Source organism: Sphaeramia orbicularis, chromosome 20, assembly GCF_902148855.1.
Source record: "Sphaeramia orbicularis chromosome 20, fSphaOr1.1, whole genome shotgun sequence".
Classification (NCBI taxonomy): domain Eukaryota; kingdom Metazoa; phylum Chordata; class Actinopteri; order Kurtiformes; family Apogonidae; genus Sphaeramia; species Sphaeramia orbicularis.
The window spans coordinates 10281807-10293823 of NC_043976.1; the positions used below are offsets into that span (position 1 = coordinate 10281807).

At 36.5% G+C, this 12017-nt stretch overlaps 1 protein-coding gene across 3 annotated transcripts in view; it reads right to left on the reverse strand.

Moving 5' to 3' along the window:
- Positions 1-11360, reverse strand: part of dlgap1b (discs, large (Drosophila) homolog-associated protein 1b) — a 149295-nt gene extending 137935 nt beyond the window's left edge. For all 3 annotated transcript variants that reach the window (XM_030122933.1, XM_030122932.1, XM_030122934.1), the window contains exon 1: positions 11175-11360. The gene's annotated coding sequence lies outside the window, so the exon portion shown is untranslated. The remainder of the gene's footprint in view (positions 1-11174) is intronic.
- Between the last annotated feature and the right edge of the window lie 657 nt (positions 11361-12017).

Sequence of the window (12017 nt, forward strand, 5' to 3'; positions counted from 1 at the left end):
TTTTTAAGCCCCCAGTATTGGCATCGGCTCCAAAAATCCCATATTGATGGGACTCTACTTGCTAATATTCAGTCTTTGCATTTACATTATATTCTGGTTCTGATTAAGTTTCTGAAGTGTCCCGTCCTTGTGTTTTTGCATCATATCATCACATACTGAGTTTATAAACCTGGAAAAGCCCTTGTCCTGGTTTTGCAAAGCCTGATACTGATGCTTGTATACATCTTATCTCAGCAAAATGGCAGTTTGGATGGAAAAGCAATGAAGTGCTGACCTATTGACTTCTGTAGTAATCAGGCTGCGCGTCTCTCTCTCTGATCCAATAACTTTCAAATCTAACAAAATTCTGGACAGCATGCTTAGCAACCATCCACTGGACGCAGAGATTCAGAGATGACTGTATTGTGCAATATTTCCTGTTGGTCTCATCTCCCTTTGCTTACAGTTTGGTTACAATAAAGTAAGCAAAACAACACATACATGTTGATATTTAACCTTTCTTTTTGACAACTTCCAAATTATTTGTTTTCTCTATATTTCACCATTCCTAAGCGATTCATGAGCCTTTACTCTTTTTTTTTTCCTTTATTTTTCAATTTTCAAATAAGCATCTACATCAGCATAGGACATATGAACTAGCCCGAGGCAAAACAACATACAAACATCAAACCCCACCCACCCACCCAAAGGCTCTGAGAGAAGGAAAAAAATTAAAATAAAAAATAAAGAGAAAAGGGGGCAGACAGTTAGACTGTCTTTTATCATGGAAAAAAATTAAATAAAGATAACAGTCTGATGCATAATAGTTGCGTTAATAGTCTGTCTTTTTGTAAACAATTATATGATACCAAGGGTCATTGCAAAAATGAGGACAGAAAGGAAAAAAGAGAAGGAATATTACCATTTACTGAAATTTAATCCTGTTCATTTTGGATTTTTTTAAATGAAAATTTACTATTTTTCTAAATTTATTACATCTCCATCAAAGCATAAAAGAGTAAATGAATGATTATGATAAACTTTACTTCAAACAGAAGGAGGAATAAAATACAAAGGTAAACAAAAGGCAAAGAGAAATCACAAATCTAAACAGAACACTCCAGAACATCGAAGGTAACAAGCCAACCACACACACACAAAAAAAAACAAAACAGAAAAAAGTCATACAATGTACAACTTCCTCATTGTGGCTCCTCAGCAACACTTTATGTCCGAACTAGAAATGGAAGAAGCCGAGTTTATGTTGTCCTCCTACCCTAATTCAAATGTTATTACATTAGAACAGGGAAAACTGATGCAAAAGCAGCTTTTTCAGCAAAATGTCATTAAGTGAACCTACAAACACGTCCATTTATCAAATTACACAGGTTTAATTAGTGAACCAGTGTTGTAGAAGATGACGGTGTTTCCACGTTCACTATAAAGCCTCTGAACATCCAAACGGATTATATCGGATGCCAGTGAAAAGCTGAGAAACTACATTTTATCTGAATTATTTACATGTATTGATACGATTTGTGGTTCAAAAGGCATTAAACATTTTACATCAGTAAATCTTTTTGGTTGCAAGCAGCTGTTTAGGTCTTTGAGGAATAATTATGCATAAGCCAAACCGGCAAAATTTTCCGTAGTCAAAGTACTGTATGTAAATATACAGTTATGTGAATGCTTACAGAAATGCGAGATTAAATAGGAGGTTACTGCTCCAACAACATAGTGATCTAGAACACAGGTGTCAAACATACGGCCCATGGGCCAAAACTGGCCCACCAAAGGGTCCGATCTGGCCCTTGGGATGGATTTGTGAATGCAAAAATTACACTTAAGACATTTTAGTTCAGGGGACACATGCAGACCAATTCAATCTCAAGTGGGTTGGACCGGTAAAATACTATCAGAATAACCTACAAATATTGTTTAGTGTAAAAAAAAAAATGTAATTACATAAAAATGTTTACATTTACATACTGTCCTTTCACCAAAAATATCAATAACCTGGATAAATATGAACAATCTGAAATGACTTAAGCAACTTGAGCACAATTTTAACAATATTCTGCCCGTTACTAAACATTTTGTCCTTTGTAGATCCACTGTGATCTGGAAGTTGAATGAGAAGCTCAGGCATAATATTGTTAAAACTGCATTCATTTTCATTGAGAAATTGCAGGTTGTTTATGATTGTTCATGTTATTTACATTTCTTAAAGGATAGTTCACAGATGGGAACATTTTCCTTAAAGTAATTTTACTTTTTTCACTCTAAAACAGAGAAAAGTATAGAGTTGACCTTAACCCTTTCATGCATGAATTATGAATGAACCTCAGTCAAGATATTTTTCCAGAGTGTTTTTATTCCTCTTTAGATACAAAAACAACAATGTGATTGATTTTTTTTTTTTTTTTTACAAAAAGTTACAAAAATGTCCACTCAGCTGGACATCATGTATTTAATTTTTGAAGCAAAGAAACACATATTTAAAACCTAATATCAGAAATAATATGGAAAACTATGCAATAAAAATTTTTTTAATGCTGCTAATCAGATGTTTTCTCACATTCAGACATACTCTAATACTAGTTATTATTCACTTCATGGACGTAATATGCAAAAAAAAAAAAAAAAAAAAAAAAAAAACTTAAAAAATATCTGTTCATTACAATCTCATAACAATTTGCGATTTATTTACACTACAACATGTCACTGTAGATCATGAACAGCAAAGTTACAGTAATGGTATGAATGTCAGTGTATGAGATGATGCAAGAGCGTCCTATGTGTTGACTGATATGGAACTAAAACAACAAAATCCATGAATAAACAAGAGAACTTCTGTAGAATAGCTGTCCACTGTAGTGATCACTATGCATGAAAGGGTTAATTATAGGTTATTATGTCATAATTGTACTGGTCAAACCAACTTGAGTTCACATTGGGCTACATGTGGCCCCTGAACTAAAATGAGTTTGACACCCATGATCTAGTATAGTATAGTATACAGGGGTTGGACAAAATAATGGAAACACCTTCACCTCAAGATGATAATTCCCCAATCCATACAGCTAGAATTGTTAAAGAATGGCATGAGGAACATTCTAATGAAGTTGAGCATCTCGTATGGCCGGCACAGTCCCCAGACCTCAACATTATTGAGCATTTATGGTCAGTTTTAGAGATTCAAGTAAGACGTCGATTTCCACCGCCATCGTCTCTAAAAGAGTTGGAGGGTATTCTAACTGAAGAATGGCTTAAAATTCCTTTGGAAACAATTCACAAGTTGTATGAATCAATACCTCGGAGAATTGAGGCTGTAATTGCCACAAAAGGCGGACCTACACCATATTAAATTATACTTTGTTGATTTTTTTAAGGTGTTTCCATTATTTTGTCCAACCCCTGTAGTATAGTATAGTATAGTATAGTAAGTTACAGTATAGTATAGTATAGTGTAGTATAGTAAGTTACAGTATAGTATAGTATAGTGTAGTGTAGTGTAGTAAGTTACAGTATAGTATAGTATAGTATAGTATAATGTAGTATAGCATAGTATAGTAAGTTACAGTATAGTATAGTATAGTATAGTAAGTTACAGTATAGTACAGTATAATATAATATAGTACAGTAAGTTACGGTATAGTATAGTATAGTACAATACAGCACAGTATAGTACAGTACAGTACAGTATAGTACAGTATAGTAAGAAACAGTATAGTATAGTATAGTATAATGTAGTATATTATAGTAAGTTACAGCATAGTATAGTATAGTATAGTATGTATAGTATAGTATAGTATACAGGGTGGGGAAGCAAAATTTACAATATTTTGAGGCAGGGATTGAAAGACAGTGTATGACCAATTAGTTTATTGAAAGTCATGAGAATTTATTTGCCACAAGAAAATTGACATAATAGAAAATGTTTTTATTCTATGTGTCCTCCTTCTTTCTCAATAACTGCCTTCACAAGCTTCCTGAAACTTGTGCAAGTGTTCCTCAAATATTCGGGTGACAACTTCTCCCATTCTTCTTTAATAGTATCTTCCAGACTTTCTCGTAATAGTTTTGCTCATAGTCATTCTCTTCTTTCCATTATAAACAGTCTTTATGGACACTCCAACTATTTTTGAAATCTCCTTTGGTGTGACGAGTGCATTCAGCAAATCACACACTCTTTGACGTTTGCTTTCCTGATTACTCATATGGGCAAAAGTTTCTGAAAAGGTATGGATAATAGTGTTAGGTATGATTATGACATCAGTATATGTTTGGTTTCAAAACAATTGACGTAGTGCCTGCTGAGAAAAAAACAACTAAATGTTCATTGTAAATTTTGCTTCCCCACCCTGTAGTATAATGTAGTATAATGTAGTATAGTAAGTTACAGTTAGGGCTGCACGATTAATCGATTTTAAATTGAAATCGGATTTTTTAATTAGGACAATTTTTAAAAAAGGGAAATCGTGAAATCGATTTAATCTTTTTCTTATGCCCCTGGGCCGTGCGCCTGCGGGCTACCGTACATTTTTTTTTTTTTTTTAGAATTAATTTAGTCCTCTTACTTGCTAAATTTTTAATTCACAAATGTAAGTTCTGTAACACAAAACCAAATATTATTTATTTTTTGAAAGATGTTGAACTGTATTTAAAGCTGTTAGATAAATGTGGAAACAAAAAGGCTCTAAAAACCATCAGTATTTGCTCAGATTTGGACATTGTATTGTAGTGTATTCCCCCTGGCAAACTTGCTCTGTTATTTTCTTGTTGTATACATTGTTTGTATACTCTACTTCATTCAATAAAGATTTAATGAAGAAAAAAAAACTTTTGTAGGTTCATCACGTGATACCATCACAGATTTGAGGTCGGAGCAGTGCCTTGCATTGTGGGCTGCTCATGACAACGACATGCTGACTTCTGTCGTCTTTTGTAGTTTTACCCAAAAATCGAAATCGAAAATTGAGTTTTTAGAGGAAAAAAATCAGGATTTTATTTTTTGCCAAAATCGTGCAGCCCTAGTTACAGTATAGTATAGTATAGTATAATGTAGTATAGTATAGTACAGTATAGTAAGTTACAGTATAGTATAGCATAGTATAGTATAATATAGTATCGTATAGTATAGTATATTGTGGTATAGCATAGTATAGTACAGTATAGTAAGTTACAGTATAGTACAGTATAGTATAATATAGTACAGTAAGTTACAGTATAGTATAGTATAGTATAGTACAGTAAGTTACAGTATAGTATAGTATAGTATAGTATAGTATAGTATAGTAATATTTGTGACATTTACAGAGACATGAATAACCAGATTTCTCTGTAATAACGTCACACTGTACATAAAATGGGAAAAAGCCTGATAACCAGGATGCTGGTGCACATTTACTGCACAACAAATAGTCACAGTAATAATCAAACACATATACAACAGAATAATCACTCCAAATTTGATCTATAGGCTGAGGTATTGATTACATAGGATAATAATCTTTGGCAGCCTGGCTCTCATGGAAGGCATAACCCAGCTCCATATACAGTATATTCTGTCATGAACACTGGAACACCCTTTGTATTCTCAGTAGGATTTATTCGAATATCTTCAGGCCTGACACAATAAAATAACCATTAAGTTCGCTCCTGGCTTCCAAGATCTTACATTAAGATATAAATGATATCTGAATATACTGTATATAGGGGAAAACCCTGTTTAGAAATATTCATGATGTTTAGTACAAACATTTGCATTTTGTCATTTCAAAGGAATGATTGCTTCGTAATGGATTTGCGCCTTTTATGTATGCTCGGCAGTAATGTTGTTTCATAAAAAAAGACTGCTTCAACAAAAAAATAAAAATAAAACAACACCTTCAACCCCCACTCACAAGCAGCGCTCTCACAACTGAAGCAATGACGGGTTCACACACAAAGAAATGCAATTGTAAGTCAGAAAAAATGAGCAGAAAAAGGGTTTTATGGGAAATCAGCAAGAATTCATTTTAACTATTGATTAATTTTGATAATCCACCTCAGCCACACTCAAAGTTTCAGTCCTGATTGCATGATTATTTACACTTGTATCTTTGACAGATTTTTAACACACAGGTTAATATAAAGCATTAAATATTACATCATATACTCTCATATAATTACACCAGGTCAAACTAATGAGGCATTACGCAAACTTATTGTGGTGATTATACACACACATATATATATTATGTATACAGTATATATAGACAAGGTGAAGCATGCATTTCTATGTGTCTTTGTACTTAGATGTGTGTATGCAGCCTCCATGATGGGAAATAGTGTCTATACTTATTACATTGCAGGCAATCTGATACTGAAGCACAGAGTGTTTTTAATCCATTATGAGCCACTGATTCCACTTTTAAGCCCCAGATCTACCTCTCACACATTCCTGCCGCTATCACTACTGCAGGTGACCATACAAACCACAGTACTTCATTAAACCCATCCACAGAGGGAAATAGCTCCAGAAGGACTCCTTCCCAGAGGAGGTAGTCGTATGCCTGCACATCCATTCAGCTCGTCGCCGCGCCATCAGCAGACAATATCAGAATGTAACGGTATCAATAAGACTGCTTAAATAAAGCCAGTCGACTAGCGGAGACTTTGTGTTTAGAACGACAACAACAATGCAATGTGTGTGCTTTCCAGCCTTTACACACAAGTTCAATAAGACTTGAAATCACTTAGCATTCTGAGGCTGATTCCACCACAGTAAGTGATATGCATCTGTACTGAGTGAGAGAGAGAGTGTGTATAGGCAGTCCTCCCCAGTGTCTGGCCGAAGGCCTCCCTGGTGGATTATGTTACCCAACAATGGCAGTGGCCTTTCACAGTCAGAGCATGCTCCAATAGCTGGAAGGCATACAAACATGCCTCTCTTCCCCTTTCCCTTGCTCTCCCACCAGAATTGACATTGTCCCCTGGAAAATGTAGGTCTACAGTATGTCTTTATGTCAACAAATGAGTGCTCTAGTTTTGTGTGAAAGGCAAATAAAAAAAAAAACAGCCAATTACACCATTGCATTTTAAGACTACGTCCCGTTATATGAATAGCCCCTCATGTGAAATGGGTACTCATTTTATCTTCACTACATGTTTGTAAAGACAAAAAATAAATAAATGTTGCGGCAGCTGTGACTGGTGGCCTCTCCTCCAGTTAAAAGATGGACAATAAAAAAAGCCCGACAGCACTGTGGAGACATAATGATGCGATACGACGTACTGTACGCTACTGAGTGTAGAGACGTAGACTATCAACACACACAGGCAGCCTGAGGCATAGTCTGAAGTGAGACCTGCAGGCATGAGCAGGCATGAAGACGAGCTGTAATGGTAAACATCGCTCTTCATCAGAAATTCCATCGCAGTTGCTTAAAGGCTGTTATTCACACAGAAATCAGCAAAACACTGTATATACAGCAAATTATCATCATTAGTATTGGCAATGTACTTATCCTGCAGTGTCAGTGGGCCTATATACATGGTGGTGACAGCAACATGGACTAGTGACATCAATAAAAGATAAAAAAAAAAAAAAAAAAGGAAAAAATGTTTACTTTCTTAAGAAGACATTCATCAAAACTCCTCCAAAGGCACTTAATCTAAGAGGAGAAGGATTAGTACACTGAGTCAACTATTGAGTGTTTGTTCATTGAGTGTGAGTAACAATCTGTGCGGGCACACTGAGGCCTTTTTCATAGACAGTGGCACACACACTCTTCTTGAGGGCCCGTATATGGTCTTCAGCGAATACAAGCTTTATAGAGAATTTCAGCTGTCGGTAAATCTCACAGTTTGAAGCACAGAAACATAAGGTTCTCCACTAGTCCCCCCAGGGTAGTACACAGCTTGTTCTCCTCGCTTTAAAAAAATCCACAAGAGAGAAGCTAAAGAAATTAAATTGGCCTGCTGACAGCTCCCATACGACCAATCTGAGCAGGTAAGTGCGAGGGCTGAGATTACAGGGCTAGTGTCGGAGCGCTTGAAGAGTCCCCTCAAGCCAAACTAGGAAGTCTTCATTGGCATTTGAGATAAGGCTTAGAAACAGAAGATGTCCCTCTCTCATAAGTGAACCTTTGAAAAGCAACAAGACGTAGCGGGACGTGACGGGGACTCTGCTCAGTAGAACAGTGCAGCGTAATTAAAATTCAGCAAAGAAAAGAACGGAGCCTGAAACTACAGCACATCAGAGAATACTGTTAAAGCTGACTCACCATTGCTGTCATCCACAGCCATCATTACAACACGATTGTGACTTCTGGCCTTCCCTAATAAAACCTGAGGGGGACAAGTTATGAGTAACAGCTATGTCATCACTGTGCATTGCAAAATCTTCTTTGCCGTCATCATCCCTTATTCTTATTGTAAACCCTCGGGGTGTTAGAAAGCAATATTTGTGCCACTACTAGCCTCCACATCCTCTCTGCCCTTCAGGCTGCTAAAAATCTGATGCCCCTTTAATAATTTCATTTTAATTTCAGGGTTCCGTGGCTTCAAAGATGGGCTCAAAAACACAACAGTAAACACAAAAACAAGGCTATTTGGACAGCATGCGATGACACATTTACATCCGGACAATGTTATCTGAATAATTACACGGCAAACGGAGACTCAGCGGGCATGAAAGAAGTGTGAAAAATATACACATCCTAAAATATTCAGCAAGCCTTATCTACCCTCAAAAGCATTCTTAATATTCTACTGGCAGAATGTGGATAGCAGCCGGCTAAGGCACTGTTTACAGGTATTTTGCGGCAGAGCACATCCCATCGTGTTTTATCTAAACTAGAGCTGCTTAGTTCAACAATAGCACGACTCAGACAGGAGCAGGATAAGTCCTGTGCTAATTGACATGAGAATGAAAGGAAGCAGTCACAAAAGATTCTCAAATTGGTCGGTTTTTATACTTTCCTAATCTGCGAGGTGGATAAATTATACAGGAGGAAGCTCGCACAACTGATAACAGCATCAAGACAAAAAGGAAGCTAATGAAGCACGGGGACAGGGTTGAGAGTTCAGCACAGAGCCCGTCATTATCTACAGGCAAAGAGGAAAGGCAGCTAATGATCATTCCAGCGCTCCACGGACGTATGAAGCCACTGCAGTCAGTTCAGTCATACAAGTGAGATGCAGAGGGTCTCAATGGAGGTGGAAGTGGAGGAGGTGGTGAAATTATGGGGAACACATTTACGGTTTAAGGAAATGACAAAAGCGTCAAAGGAAGATCAACAGATTATGGGACTGTACGCTGCTTCTTTGTGATAACAGAATGTGCTTGCAAAAAATGTCTGCCTTGCAATGCTTTTTACTTAGTAGGCAGGAAAAAGGACAGAAAGAGTGTGTGTATATGTGTATATGTGTGTGTGTGTGTGTTGGTCATTAACCCTTTCATGCATAGTGGTCACTACAGTGGACAGCTATTCTCCAGCTGTTCTCTTGTATATTCAGGGGTTTAGTTGTTTTAGTTCCATATCAACCGACACAGTGGACACTTACGCATCATCTCATAAACTGCAATTCATACCATCACTGTAACTTTGCTGTTCTTGATTGGTTCTCGAGTGGAAATCAATTGTTAATTGTTATTTTTTGCATATTATCTCCATGAAGTGACTAGTATTAGAATATGTTAAAATGTGAGAAAACATCAGATTAAGTGCATTAAACATGGTTTCATTTCACTGTTTTCATATCACTTTATGATATTGGGTTTTAAATACATATTTCTTTGCTTCAAGAATAAAATTCATGGTGTAGCTGAGTGGACATTTTTGTAAATCTATGAAAAAAAACCTCACTCTCATTGTTTTTTTCATCCCTAAGGAGGAATAAAGACACTAAAAAAAAAAACAAGGTTCTCATAATTCATGCATGAAAGGGTTAAATATCCCTCTTTTACTAAGGCACATCTAGATGATCTATGTGGGCTGAAACACACCAATAGTCTCATTTTTGTATTATTTACCTACATAATTCAATCTTGATAGCTATTAATAAGTTCTACAGACTTAGATGACCTTTTACCCTCTTTTCTGTCAAATTTCACTCTTATTTTACCTCTGCCTGAGTCACAGTAACAAATATTTGTTGCCAATTGGCTCGGTGCCCTTCCACACATACACCAATAACTATAGAGTGTGTTCTAATAGCATCTAATTTTCATCTACACCAGGAGCCATTAACCCGGTTTTATTCTAGCACAGAAGCTGGGGGTGCATTCACATCGGGCAAGTGATCCATTCATATAACAGCTGGAGTTAGTCTAGAGAGTAATTTACAGATGTAATGTTGTTCATTTGTGCCTGGTGAATTTCACAGCCAGTGTTTTTAATGACTAGGATCACGCATCCACTCCGGAGAACTGCTCTCAGTGCGGACCACATGCGACAACAAGCCAATTTCTAGGGAGACTTAGTGGACCAAAGCCCGATAAAATGATTGCAGACATGGTTAAAGGCATAAGGTTCCTAATAGGCTATCTATGTAAGAGTATATAATGGAAGGAAGATGGGATCAGGGTGACAGCTCAAAGCGCAGCGTGATATGATGGCACATGTTCTTTTGGTCATTAGTGCAATTTTATCCAACAAGTGTCAGCAGTCTGGTAGGATTTTATCCATTAAACGTTTACAAGGAGTATACTGATGGTGCAAAAGGAGCAAAAAAAAAAAAAAAAAAAAATCCTGCCTCACGTCCTCACACATATCCAAGACGCAATTGCAGACGCGGTTGTTCGTCAAGGTGCACGGAGAGGTTGATTGGATATTATACTCTTGGCTTTATTACCGCTTAAAAAAAAAAAAAAAAAAAAATAGTGGAAGGTAAATGTACAACGTGACACAAGGAGGGAAAATGCAATCGGACAACTTTTGGATGAAGAAATTACGCAGTTCTGGAGCGTGTCATATGTCTTACGAAACTTATGGAAATGGGTACAATAACGCAGTCCATCATGCGCAATTTTGCCAAAACGAGACATGAAGTAAAGCGTTAAGGACTGTACACTAAGGGGGGGAAAGTTAAAAGAGGTATGTTTTGGTTAAAGACATGCATCGATGGTAAATGATGACAAGTGCAAACAATTGCCACTGCAGGATGAATGAAAGAAGAAAACAATTTACGCATTTATCCCCCTTTACCTTGTCAATCCAGTAGACTCGACAGGCGCATCAACAGTAATCCGCACAATTCCGCTGAAATGGCTCCTTTTGCTTTGAGATTATTACAAGTCAGAATTGATCATATAGGACGTCACTTGGATGGTAAGGTCCCATACAGTGGAGTGTCTTCCTGCATCGCTCCGTCTGTGGGCTGCAGAGGCATCACTGAACGTATGAAACAGCGCTGCACATGAACGGACAGACGCAAAGTCCGGACTGGATTCTCCTGTTTGGATTCTCCGGAGGTGCAAAAAAAGAAAAAAAAAAAAAAGAAAAAAAAAAAGGAGACGAGCTGGTGTCTGAGTCCCAAACAACACAGAATCACAGAATTAGAAAGTGAGTTGTTGGGTTTGCTGATGAGGTTTTTTGCATGTGAAACAGTGTAGAAGGGGAACTGTTGAAGAAAAGAAGGAAAAACACGGTGTAAAGCACGGGTGTCAAACTCATTTCAGTTCAGGGGCCACATACAGCCTAATATTTTATAAAGTAGGCCGGGCCAGTAAAATAAAATAAATAATAGGATAATTTATAAATAATGTCAACTCCAAAGTTTGCTCTATGTTTTTGAGTGAAAAAACAAGTCAAATTCCGTAATGAAAATGTTTACATCTACGAAGTGTACTTGAACACAACATGAACAAATAGGAAACTGAAAATTCTTTAAAAAAAAATAAAAATAATAATAATAATAATAATAATAATAATAATGATAAAAAAATAAGCGCAATTTTAACAATATTATGCCTTAGTTTATAATTTATACATATGCATTATAACTTACAGATCACAGTGGATTTACAAATGCACAAAACATTTAGTAAC